General features: G+C 41.5%; 1 protein-coding gene across 5 annotated transcripts in view; it reads right to left on the bottom strand.

Moving 5' to 3' along the window:
* The window catches only part of RNF144B (ring finger protein 144B), a 93039-nt gene that overhangs the window by 34261 nt on the left and 44646 nt on the right, over positions 1-14132 (bottom strand). The gene's annotated exons all lie outside the window — the stretch shown is intronic.

Below are 14132 nucleotides of genomic sequence, written 5' to 3'. Positions count from 1 at the left end.
TGCTTGCCTCCCCTGCAGTCCTGAGCATCCTCATGGCAGGACCTGTCAGGTCACATTTGGCAGCGCATCACTGCTGCCATTCTGCTGCTCCGGAGTGGCCAGGCCAGCTGCAGCCAGTCCATGCGTACGCAACACGCTGGCTTGCAGTACCTGCTGCATTCCTCTCCAGAGGACGACATGATGGAGCTCACTGAGCTTGAGGGGTCAGTGCATGTGGAACCTCACCCCACAGCTTCCACCTCACAACCGTTCCCCATGCTCGGGCCTGCCTTGTACTGCCATGGGTCTGCAGGAAGACCTTCTCTCATCAGAAGCCATGAAACCACAATGAAGCTGGGCAGGAGCACGCCAACTCCTCTGAACTTTTACACATTGCAGTTTCCTAGACTAACCTGATAGAGGAGCCATCAGGTGGGTCCCTTGGGATTTCTTTCCTGTAGGCACCCAGTTTTAGAGACAGAGTCATCGACAAGATTCTGGCAACCAAATTCCTGGACATGAGTCCAAACCAAATGCACTTGCCAACACTACTTCAATAACTATGCCATGCCACATTACTCCTGGCCCAGTTCTCTCCTGCTACCATGATGCCCCACACACAATTTGTTCCATATGGCTGCAGAGCTGAGGCTCCAGCATGGCCAGAAGCTTTGGAAGGAAGCCTCCCTCTGAGTCAGGGACTGCAATACTCTTCTGTAATTACTGCAACATGGAGCGGGGGAGAATAGTGACTCACTGGAAATGCTACAGCAGATCAAAAATACCTGTTATTTAAAATTATGGGCTAGATAGTATCTCAGTATTTGGAAGTACTGCAACACACTTATACAGGTATGCTTTTCAACAGCTGCTGCATCTGTACAGGTAAGCTACTCATGCCCATGCTGCATGAATCTGACATTTCGTCATTCACAAGGTGGCAATGCTAAGAGAAGTACAAAAGAACAAGTAGGAATGGATATAAAAGGGGTAGATCTCTTTCCAATGTCACTGTTTTTTAAATAACCAAAAGAGTTATAACCCTGCATGTTTTTATTAAGGCAGCAGTAGAAAGATTCAGGTGTATGACTAAGGTTTAGGGATATGTGCTAATTTTAGATGGCCTAAATCTGGCACTGAGAGTGACAGCAACAGAGTTTGCCACAGTGAAGAGTAGGCTCCCGATACACCGCTCTGCCCTGCTAGCAATCTGATGCCACAGCGTGATGGCTGCAAGGACTCATAATATCCCAGGCATCCTTGTCCCTGAACATTTCTTGTACTTTAAAATCAGTTTTGCTCCTTGTCTCCTCCCCCCACCACGATGCCAAAGTGGGGCTGAAATCCTCCCTAAAACAAGCAGAGCACCCTGTGGAAATCTCCCTCCAACAACACCAAGCAAACCTGGTAGACCAGAGAATCCAGCACGCACGCAGCCCAGGCTGGCTCATCTCACTGCAGCCTCATTAACCCCAGCAGGATTCAGTTAACAGTGAGAAGCATCAGAGCCACCAAGCCAGCTATGCAGCCTGTCTGCACAGACACTGAAGCAGGCACCACGGCTACCAGCAGCAGCACACTCTACATGTTCCCTAAGGGGCCAGTTGGTCCATGACTGGTCCTTCACACCAGGCTGGCATCTAGAGAGAGTAGGTGCATGGCCTGCTCCTTTTCCTAGAACAACCCAACCAGCTGGTCTCTACTGTTGCTCACCAGAATTGTGACTTCTGCTACCACTGCCAAGGGAAGTATTCAGCACAAAGACTTAATCATTACAAAAAAGGGCAGCCTCATCCACTGGCAATGGGATTTTGAAGATAAACCAGGCTTGTGGAGGAGATTTGTTCCTATGATCAGATCAGATGGGGGAAACGATGGGGAAAGATATGGTTCTTTCTCCTGGCTTCACTCTCTACTATTTTTTCTATTCTTTCCCAACATTTCAAGATGCATTATCCTCTCCCAAGCTCTCAAATCATCTCCCCAGCTTTACCACCTTAGCAGAACTGACTTTTCCATACACTACAGAGAAGCTGTGAAGTTCTACCTCAGCTGCTCCAATTTTTTATGGCTTTCACTTTGCTAGGCTTAGTCCCAAAGACTGTCATTAGTTAATTATACATCCATCAGGTATCTTTACAGTGGCTTAAAATTCCTAGTGTAATTACAAGTGAGTTGCCCATAGTTTAGGTTGAAAACAAAACACCTAGGATGCATGTGTCGTGCAAAAGAAGTCACTGAAGAATGACCAGACAACAAAGACCGTTTATTAACAAAAGTGACCTGAAACAGAGGTAAAGGGGGAGACCATGAAAAAAATGGGCCCTTATAGAAATAAAATACATTTCTAAGCACTAAGATCTTCCTTTTCATGCTCACAAACACATATGACCCATTTGAGATAAAATCCCAAATAGAGCAAGAAATGTATCACTGAAACTGGAATACAGTATGCAACTCCTCAAGGAAACTCTCCACCAAACAGCAAAAAAGGCTCCATGAGATGTTGTGGAATAAGGACAAAAAACATCTCAGGGATGCTAACCTGGAGGAACACATTAACTAAATTCTGCACCAGCATAAACTGATGGCAAAGAAGAAAGCCCCAGTGTGCATAAACACTCATGCACCGTGAAGATTTGAGTGTTTTTATAGACTTCTATCAGCCACATACGTGCATGCACACACACACACAGATCGTACTCCTTTTGCACTGCAGAGAATTTCCAGGAAATGGGACATATTTCCTTAACTTGCATGCCACCCAGCTTATAAGGGATTACTGTTGGGAAAACTCATCTTTCCCGGCTCTGACACTGATAGTGTTGATGACATAGGATAAGGCATGACCAGAAAGTCCAAATGAACATGAGCAAGCTATACGAGGTCACTCCTAGGAAAGCATAAACTGCCTGGTCACCAGGACCACAGTTTGCTGAGCTGTCAACACTTCCAGTTCATTCATCTGCCTGCAAACAGTTTTGATTTATCTTTGGGAAGTAACAGAGCTTTGTGCCTTCACACAGCACATGATGCCTTAACACTGCGTCTATGCAAGGAAACTCTAGAGCTTGCTCAAGACAGAGAGATAAAGAGCTCAGGGAGGTGGGAAGGACAAGCACAAACATAAACTGTAACATGAAAACAGTGGAAATTTCGAGAGAAATAAGAAAAACACAACAGAAGGAGGGCAGAACTTGCTTGCCTTCAGGGCCTCCTGACACACTACTGTGTGGTGTGTGGCTCTGAAAACGGCTTCCTAACAACAAATATCTGCTGTGCCTACTTCTACACAGGTACCCTTTGCAAATCTTGATACTAGCTCCTTAAGTGGAAACTACTAACTCCCTGGAGTGGGAGTGAGAGACTAGCCAGGTGGGTGTCTGGCAGCCAGCCAAGGTCAAGCCACCACAGCTCCATAAAGATGTTAAAAATTGATGCAATCTAAGGCTGAAACTTTCCCTGTGAGCATGCATTGTAAGGTAACATCCTTGTTACAATCCCACAAAGGCTCACTTGAGTCTGCCCAGCTCCCTCAAACCAAGGTTGCCAGGCTCAAAGAACAAAAGTTACCCTGTATATGTGATAAAGCAAACAAGCCAGGCAGTCTCCAGAGCTGCAACATCAGAAGGACATTGTCTGTGTGCTTGCAATCCAGTCACTGTATTTAGCTGAAAAAATGTGTCTGAATGTGACTTTCACCACTTAGAATCATCACATAAAATCATGAAAGTCTTCTGCACTGAAGCTAGAGGAGAATGAAGGGATTATTCAGCATCATAAGTCATCCTTTCATCTTTCACATGCTGCACCCAGAGCAACAAGAGAGTTCTCGGGAGAAGCTACTTCAAGCCTTGTGTTTACAAACAACTGTGCTGAAGTTAGCAGAGATGTATACTTTTAGCTGAAATCAGAGTTTAAAGAAAGTAAAGAAATGTACAAACATTGTTCTAGGAAACATTAATGGAATAAAAAAGGTCCCTTATGAGTCTTCCCTGCAGGCTAGCATGTGCCTGGGACAGAGTGAACCCAGACAGTCCTGCTAGCCCAGCACCTCCCTGGCTTGTCATAAACTAGCACCTAGACACAGATTTCTGTACACATGGTGGGATCATAAAGAGGTTTGGGTTAGGTTTAAGATCACATGTGAATCTAACATACAACATAGTACATCATTTTACTAAACCCCTTTTCGTATCAAACCAAACTCACAACATCTGTGCTAAGCTCCTCAGGTACTCACTGACCTTACGTGAAGAAACATTTGCAAGCACTGTAATTGTTTCTCATGCCATAGACGTTTTTCAAGTACTTCACCCACTGCAAAATTACTTCCATGTCACCAAAAAAACATGTTCTGACATTGCTTGGCTCAGGATTTTGCTGTTTCCTGTACTCGAGGTTCTCCCCATAAAAGAACAAAAAAAGTTAAAAAAAAAGTACCTGGGAAATGCCAGTGTTCAAAATCAACACTAAAAATCAGGCCCTTGGAGAAGGAGAGTAATTATAGAAAGATTATAAATGAAAAGCACAAAATGGCATTAAGGTAATGGGGTCAGATCATAGGAGATAAGCTGAGCTATTGAAATAAGGACATGTGAAGACCGCTGTCAGAAACCTAGAGTTCCATCAACTTAAAACCCCACCATCACTGGTTTTGATTACAAGCCTTTAGCTGTCCCAACTCTCTCAAGATAATGTCCTTTAAAATTCACTTCTTTTTAAAATGCAACATCTCTGCACAAAGAATTAGTCTGGGTCAAGCACACCAGTACTTCTGTGGTCTGACCACTAAACCACAGTGCATTCATTTCTCCTGCTATGCACTGCCTGTACCAAGCTACGTATCAAGACCACACAGTGTTACTTATCAAGCAGTGAGGCTGAAAAGCACAGGATTAAAGCTTCAATTCAGAGAAGTCTTCATCTTCAAGGAGGACATTTCATCATATATTTAGGTGCCCCTTCATATCAAAGCCTGAATATTTTGCTTTGCTGCAATGAGATTATTAACAAGTTAAACAAGTGCTTACACTTTCTGAAACTGTGGTGTCAAAAAGAAGCAAGCAGATCTGCAAAGAGAAGGTCTAATTTTAAATACATTCAGAATTACTGCATTACATCTGTGCCTTAATACAGCAAGCACTTGATTACACACACGTACAAGGAAAACCCATTTCTGGATTACCATAATATGCTACCAAGCCAAAGCATTAGACAGAATAAAAGCATTTCAATATCTGTTCTCTTTGAGCAGAGATTAAGAAAAGTCAGATGTATAATATTTCATGACAGCTTTCTGCACTGTAAGATGTTTATTTTAAGAAAACATGTTTAAAGAACAAGCAGCCTAAGTAAATGTGCTGCCTGATACATGGGAACACACCAAAGGCAATTTCTCTCACTTGTTTTCATTGGAATGGCTGGGGAAAAAAAAAGGACAAAAAAAAGCCCTTAAGCTGCTGTTCAAGAAGCACTGGCTGTATGCAGCATTTCCCTGTCTTGCCAGCAACTGAAAAATAAATATATCAAATACTTTGAAAGGAATGTAATGAGTGGGAAGCCTCTTGAAGAAAAAAAAAATCAACATATATATATATATATAATATATATATATGGGACAGACTGCACTAATTATGAACATCATCCAGCTTCCTGCCAGGCATTTTTATACCAGCACTACAGGATGCCTAAAACATACACTGAACAGCTTTCCAAATCTCACATGCCCCTAATAATTTCAATACATTCTAATAATCAAAATGTCATTAAGGTATATGTAAAACAACCTCCACAAGTCTTTGAGAGCACACGTGGAGGGGGGTAGCATTTTTACTCCACTATAACACTGAGGTATGAATAACTGAAATTTTACATGACCAGTAACTTCTAGCAACTTGGCACCAGTATGTCCTTGGGGAAGTTTTCTCTGCAAAAAGAACATGGATAGTAACTGAATACAACAAATCACTACTCTTTTTTTTCTCTCCAAAAGACATGTGACCTTTTGCAATTGCAGGAAACCTCTATGCAGGGGAGGAAAAAAATGGTCTTCTCCCCTTTCCATTCCTAAAACATGGGGACTGCAAGAAAAGGCAGTCTAAGAGGAAATGGCAACTACTCTCATCTGACAAGCAGCTAGGAAAAGCAATTCTGATCATTTAAAGATGAAAACATAAAGCCTAAAAGACAGATAACATAGCCTCTTTCTTAACCAAACCACACAATGGCAATATTGAATCCATGAGGACAGAAGTAAGCTCTTTTGCATGGAATAAGGTCAGACCATTGTACTGCAGAAGCCATCACTTTTATTCAGTTCTGCTGGAACCATGTGTTCAAGACACAGCTCTGTCAACACTGGCAGGCTGGAAAGCCCTAGCTCCTTCCACCACACCTACCAGACATGAGCCCTGGGCAGGCGTGGGGGCATCAAGTTTGGGATGACCCAGATGAAACAAACTTACTATGCCTAAGCAGCATGATGGTGGCCACAGGTGGCAGGCTATGGTGATACTTCTGATCCAGCAGGCAGACAAGAGATGGAACCCCCCTGAAGTTTTATTCTCACCCTGGCAGTCACAGGGCTAAAGAAAGTTTATCAGCACAGCATGCTGTGGAACAGGTAACGTGCAGCCAGACAATAGAACTTACATGTTTCGGCATCAAACATTTCCAAATATTTCCAAAACACATTGAAAGAACAAAATTACACCCAGTGGAATTCCAAGTATTGGTTAACAGGTCTAAGATTAGATTAAAGCTTATCTAAATTAGCCTCTCCTACTCTTAATGCAACATCTGTCACTGCTAAACTACAAGGAATTTCCACCCAAACTAGTTTGGTGCACTTTTAACTTCCTGTTGGCAAGAGGTAATATACCACTATTAAAGAAAAACGTACTCTTCATGACATTAATGACAAAAGCAAATGATACATCTTCCTTTCTGACCACATGAAGGCTTTTGGTAACTGTAGCATTTGTTAAGTAAAAAAAAAAGTTCAGATTTTGGGAGGTCAAATGGGTTGACAACTTGGCTCAGCTGGAACAGGAATAGGAAGTCAGATGTAACAATTTGCCTTTGACACAGAAAAAAAAGTGTTTATTTTTGTTACTTGGATGACAAAACCTTAGGATGCATTAATTCCCTGAGCTGGAATGTTGTATAGTTTAGACAGGGTGTGTTCAGAAGATATTTGTGGCATTGGCTTGGTCTAACATCAAGGATTTTCAGAAGGTATTTGTAAACATGCATTGTTAAAGTGAAAGCAATGGAACATTATTTGACAGTAGGACCAATCTCATCTATTTATTCATAGTATGAGCTCCCCTTTTAAGAAGAAACTAACCAGGCTGTCAGGCTCCTCTGGATGGAGATGACTCCTTTTTCTGAGTGGCTTATGCTATATTTGGAGCAAGTCCTTACTGCAAGACAAGCAGGTCAAGGCAAGTGGAGACGTGACACAAAGCTAGACCTCAAAAGTGACAGCAAGAAACTTCTTCGGGCCAAAGGAAGCATGCTGACTTTGCAAGAAGCTGAAGGAAGACTCAGCTGACAGCAACAATGAAACTAATACTCCACCAAAACCTGCAAAAACATAATATACTAAAAAAAGAAAAACATCCTGAACACCATCTTTTGACAAAAACTACACACCTTTAGGTATTTATTTTTAGAAGGGACAATCTGAGGATTTGTCCCCCATTGTTTGCATTAAGATGATAACTTTAATATCTCTGTTGTTTGATTTTTTCAGACCAAGAAAACAGCAAACTTGCAAAATTATGGTCCTACAGTCTTTGTTCCCTACAAGCATGGAAAAGCACTTCCACACAACTTTAGATTTACATCAACACAAATCAAAGAATAAGTTAATTCTCCTTTTATAACAATTTCTGTATGACTGATAAGGGAATAAAACTAAAATGTATAATGTTTTAAGCTGCCCCTATCTAATCTTACTCTCAAATATCCTGCCCATTATTACAAAGGAAACACACTGTTCAAGGTAACCAAGATAAAAAAGGTAAAACATTGAAAACTGTCCTTGATCCAAGTGTGTCTCAACGACTTAGCTAAGGGACACACACTATCCAGTGGTAACAGTCAAGTCTTAGCTACAGTGACATTCAGTGAATCAAAGACTCAGAGTCAAGCCTGAATATTAGACTGTGAGGAACTCATACCACCACTCACATAAGCATTTTCCATTAAGAAAGCAACATAAAGCTACTAACTATACTGGAGTTTGACAAGAAACAGTAGGCTTATTAAGAAGGAACAGCATAGGTTTGGACCTGGACAAGAGCAGGTTATATTGAAACTAAACATGTGCCTTTACTCAAGTAACTACTACTGCTTCTCATAACTGGTTATTAAACTAATCAGAGTGTATCCCGAAACCACTCCTCTGGCAGATCCAGAATGACCAAAGTCAGCTGCAACTGTAGATAAGGACAGTGCACTGGGCAAGTCCCAGTTCAGGTCAGATTTGCATTGATGAAAAAAGAGAAGTAAACTGCAGTAAAAATCCCCTGAGCTTCTCTCTGCTTGTTCTCTCAATATACATATTTGCTCTTCCTCATTTCCAGCCCACACATGGGAAGAGCAATCATCTCAGCCTACCAGGAGACAGCTACTGGGAGGGGGTCTCCTCCTGGGAGGAGATTCCTTCCTCACTGCCTGCTGCTCCATCAATCAGGATGTGAATATGGGGCATCTCTAATCTCTGCAGGGCTTCACGTACATGCTACTGAAAAGGAGATGCAAAATAATCCAGAATAATAATAACAGTTTCAACCACAATTAGTCTTAAAGCTCTTGACTGACTTTAACAGTCACATATTTTTTAAATGACCTAAATAAACCCACTTACATAAATATTTTTTGCCAGAGTATGATCTGTTTTGATCCATATCTTACTAACTATGTAAGACTAATAGGACATTTTCTTAAGCTTGAGTCAAAAAGCATTGCAGCAAGTCAACCGATGATGCTCTCTATCATGTGATGTGATATTATCTCATTGTTGCCTTACCCTCTCCCATCTGACTTTCTGCATCCACCTTCTTGTATTTCAGGTTCTAAACTGTACAGTGTCAAGTACAGGGAATACAGTTTCTGGGGAACTCTATGCAACTACTTAGAAATCCAGATGGTACTGCAACACATAATAAAGTGTAAGTGTACATCACATGCAGTTAGAGGCTTGCATTCATAATTCCCTCGCTTCAATTCCAAATTTCAACCTTCATTACAGAAGTAATTTTAAAGAAGAACAGCAATGTACAGGATTTCAGCCTTGACAGCCTTACTACATGTTAAGATCTGGCTAGTCTCTACACGATCTCAGCCATGAAGTCAAAGTGCTGCCAATGGGAGTGTTTTTATGACTCCAATGGCCCTGCTTATGTTGCAAAGATAAGCAGCTTGGAGAACTTGAAGTAAGTTGCCCCACCTTCTAAATACTGAGGAAAATGAGTACTGAGAACACAGCACTGAAGGAACTCATAGAGTATACTTCAGGGTGATGATCTTACAGAAACCTTTCTAAAGGGATCTTTCTGTTAACCAGTCCTTTAATTATGACTGTGATACCTAATGCCCCTCAAAAAGGCATTTCATCCTTATTATTAAGGAATTAGGAACAGTTGCTACAGCAAGAATTCTTCTTGTCTACTCCTCTCCCCTGTAGAGAAACTTCATGTTTTCTTCATTTGTCAGCTTCTCCTCTCAAAATGTGCAAAGCTAGGTTAAAACTGGTGAAGCAGTGAACACTGCTTGTGTATTTGCAATAAAAACTCTGACCAATCCAAAACCCACATATCTTTAAATTAGTACTGGATAAATTATATGTATGTGGCTTTTACCCCACTCCAGACAAAGGCCATGCCTGCTTTTCCCACAGATCCTCCCTGTGGACTGTAAGATTCCCCACCACTCAATCCCACAGTGAAACTTTGAAGAGGTTAAGAGGGTGAAAGATTGCATCCTCTCCATTGTGCAAAACCTCAGCAAGCAGGTTACTGCTGGCCCTGTAGATGTTATCTTAGTCCTATAATGAGGAAACCCCACTGGAAAGGTTTCCAGGACCAGTAGTTTTCACTGCTGTGAAAAAGCTTCAAGGAGCGCAATGGTAAATAGATCACAGGATCAGTTATTTTGCCTCAATGACTGCATCTTTGTAACCTCGTGGAGTGAAGACCATGCAGAGCACACAAAATTTCCCATCTTCTGCTCAGAAATAAATCAGGGCCCATATGTACGACATGGCTTCTAATCCTGGAATTTTCTTTGCATGCAAATGATTAGCCTAAATACTACTGTCATGAAAGCTATATATACATGAGCAAAGAATTTGCCTCTAGGCTTTTATGTACTATATGCTACTGTAGCCTAAGTAGAGGCAGCCTTGAAGGACCTGTTTCAGTCCCTGAATACAGAGGTACAGCTATTCTGTTGGAGTGGCTTTTCCTTTTTGCAAATATATAGAGCACATAAGTGTTTTCTGTTCTGCACACTTATTCTCTGGCAGTCTGAAGAGACAAAGGTTTGCATAACCAAACGAGAATATTAAAGCTTCTGTCAGGCACCCACAGAGTGGCCACTTTTCACTAATGACTCATATCTTTCCCTCCACTCCTCATTGCTACAGCAGAGTGAAAAGCTTGGAACAAACTCAGATACTGAAATACTCAATTAGAAGGGAGCTGCGTGATCATGACAGTAAAATGGTATTTTGTTCCTTCTGGTAAATAGTAATTTTGCACTCTGCTTGTCTCCTCATCATCATCTCTTGTCTCTCCTTGAGACAAGAAGAAGCCCCATACAGGGGATGTGTTCTAGTGTGCACAAACTCTCACAGAGATGCTGGACTTGTCTGCAGTAATATGCTGGCTATAGTTTTCATGAATGGCATGTCTTCACCATCTCCACTGGTTACACCTACAGACCAACACCAAAACACACATTAACAAGTCCAAATTCTGGAGCCATGTAATAGTCCCAATCACACTCACCCAAGTGCTATTAGTTACAGTCTGTACAGAAATTTTCATTAGGATTTCTAGAAACATAATTTATACAAACACTCCCTTGGATACAGGGAGTGTACAGCTGAGATCTGCCTTACTTTAGAGAGGTTATCTGTTCTGTAGCAGGAGCTAGACTCACATGGCTCAAATCACTGTGCCTGGTGCTGGCTGGCTTTGTGACTCCAGAGATACAGACTCACTTAGAAGCATGAGGCACAAGGATGATTGTAGGTCCCAGAGGCAAGTAGCTTAGACCTTGTCAAGTTCAAAATTGCACTTGCAAACACCAAGGACATTCAAAGAATTATGTAAGCTAATGGCATTTCTAACTATTGATGATGGATTTTTCCTTGGAGGCTAAGCAGATTCCCTGAGAAATACAGTAAGAAAACACCCAGGTACTGGGAAACCACAATAATTTTCCTTTCTTAAAAGAGAACAAGAGGAAGCAGAAATGGGGAACAGTTATACCATTGTGTAGTGGCATCAATACACACAAAGAGATCTAGAAACTGCAACAACAAAATGTGGTTTATATATAGCTACACTGGTTGGTTGGGGTTTTTGCCCCCTTTCCTTTTCCTGAAGTGTTTGCAATGCAGCTAACCTACTCATGCTCTCAAAACTAGAAATTTCCACTCAACACCTCTGCCCCTCCCCAGAAAACTAGTTGGAAGGAGTTCACTTCAGCAGGAAGTGAAAGATGAGGTCCTTTGTAATTTGAGATACTATTTTTGAATTATTTAAGTGTTTTAGTATCTGCTAGGAATGATCTACTTTTTGAATGCAATGCCCACTCAGTTCCCACTGAGCTGAAACCATTTACAAGAGACACAGAGAAAGATTACTGAACACTATTTTCTTACTGATCAGCACAAAGTTATTTGGCACAAGCATCTCTGTAAATATTTGTCCAAGACTGGGTAAATTTGCAGTGTACGATGGCCCTCAGACCTGTACTTCTCTCTATCCAGTGAGAAGGCTCATAGTCTAGCATGAGAGTTCAGCTGTGCTTTTGCAGAAACAGAAAATGCTAAAGGCTGTGCTTAGTATCACTGTTATCTTTCCCTCCGGATCTGTTCAGTATTGGCTTGTTCCATGTTCCCCTTCACAAACAAACACAAGATTAATTTTGAGTTTGAGTGAATGTGAAGTTATGCCTGGCTGTTGGGAAATGAAGAGCATTTTTGAAATGCATTGTACCAGGCTGAGCCTTGAACCAGGGGAATAGAAGGGATCTGGACCCATTTCTCAGTGAGTATGCAGAGGACAGATCCAGAACCATCTTTACCTTATGAAGCTGAAGGCAACATCTGCTTTGGTGTGTGTGAGGAGGTTAAGTGGACACAGTTCATGGCAACATTGGCAGCCTGCCACAGTATTTTGTTCATGTGTGCTTGTGACATCATGGGTTCAGAGCTGTAATTATGATCTCAGATGTCACAGTACTACTAATGCAGGAGATATTTATGGATCTGGCATGTACAATCTATGAGCACTCTGTAGTTTCAGACCCTCTCAAGAAAACTCCCCACACAAGGACAGCAAGTCTACAGAAGCGCTCTGAGCTACACATCAAAGTAATACACTCCACTGGGTCTCGCTACTAAAAGTGGCAACACTGTAAGGTCTGGACAGGGTGGATTTGCAGAGGCACAGGGCTCAGACTTGTACATAGATATTATCAGAAGCATGCTAATGAACTGGAAACATAGCCAAGTATCAGCACTGCTTACTCTCCTGTAAAGTGACTTGCTGCTTCTCAGTTCCATTTTAAACTGAAGATGGTAACAAGGACTAGTACATATACATTCCTCCTCCAGCAGAAAGGAAATGCCAGATAACCACTTCCATGCTGTTGATTTATTTCTGCAAAGCTTATGAAGCATCTAGAGATTCTAGTCTAAATCAAGACATTTCCTTGTTGTTTACTCTTTATATTGTTAACTTTTGCTCCAAGTATACCACTGCACAAACCCACCAGAATGTCACCACCTGTGGAAAAGAAGACAGTGACTATCAGCAAGGAGCACAAGGAATATGGTTCAGCATGAGGAACAGAAAGCAGGCCAGATTGCCAAATGTTGTTCCTGCATAAAGCATAGGGAAGATTCCATGTTCTATGAGCAGCTAGCACTTAGTGTTATATACCCCACTGGACAGTAATGGGAGAAAAAAAAGAGGTCAAGACTCATCCCTCTGGCTTGGCTCTGGCACAGCTCCAGTTCATTTTGAAGGAATAGCTCCCGCTTTACCACAGCTTTAGACCTTTGCAAACACATTCCTCTCAACTCATAATCTACAATATTACTTTTGGGAGCATAACTGCAGCCATCCCCTTATCAATGTGCTGTAGTTAGATTCACTGAGGGAAGGGTTTCAGCCACTTCCATGCCATGACAACAGCCCATACACCCACTCACAACTCAGGCACAGACAAACCCTAAACAGGGCAAGAATCAGGACAGTGTATTTGTTTCAGAAAATATTTAAGGACAGGATTTTGAAACTTCTGTTTCCAGAAATACTGGTATCCTAAACCCAGTGCCATTTGCCCTTCAGGCTGAGGGTTAGCCAAACATATCACATTGCTGTGCCTGCTCACAGTCAGTCAGAAAGGTGAATGGGGGTGTTTCAGTCATCTTTGCTAAAATTTATTTCTTAAAAGCTTTCAGTGTCTATTTATCAAGAGGAAGGGAAGACAACACTTCCTTAACTAAAGTCATCCTAAATACTTTACTACTTATAGTGCTCTGTGAAGGAAGGTGTTTGATATACACATATGGTTAGGAAGCAGAGTGTCCTTGCACTGCAGAAAATACAGTGGCTTATGATAAACCAGACTAAACACCTTCATTACCAAAGCAGCATTGTACTGATAAAGCCTTATGATGAGAAAGCAGGCAAACATGCCAGTAAATGTAGTTTTCTGTTCTCAGTCTAAGAAAATGTTAGAATTCAAACTCAAAAAAAAAAAATTATATATTTAGTGCATGCTTACACAAACCACATAACCCTATACCTTGAACAGATTAGAAGTGTTACATTAACAACTAGAACACAGATCAGCATATTTTCCTTCCCAATAGCAGCTGTATGAGGCTGTGGCAGAAATGC

This window comes from Pogoniulus pusillus, chromosome 21, assembly GCF_015220805.1.
Source record: "Pogoniulus pusillus isolate bPogPus1 chromosome 21, bPogPus1.pri, whole genome shotgun sequence".
Lineage (NCBI taxonomy): Eukaryota > Metazoa > Chordata > Aves > Piciformes > Lybiidae > Pogoniulus > Pogoniulus pusillus.
This window is presented reverse-complemented; position numbering and strand designations above follow the sequence as displayed.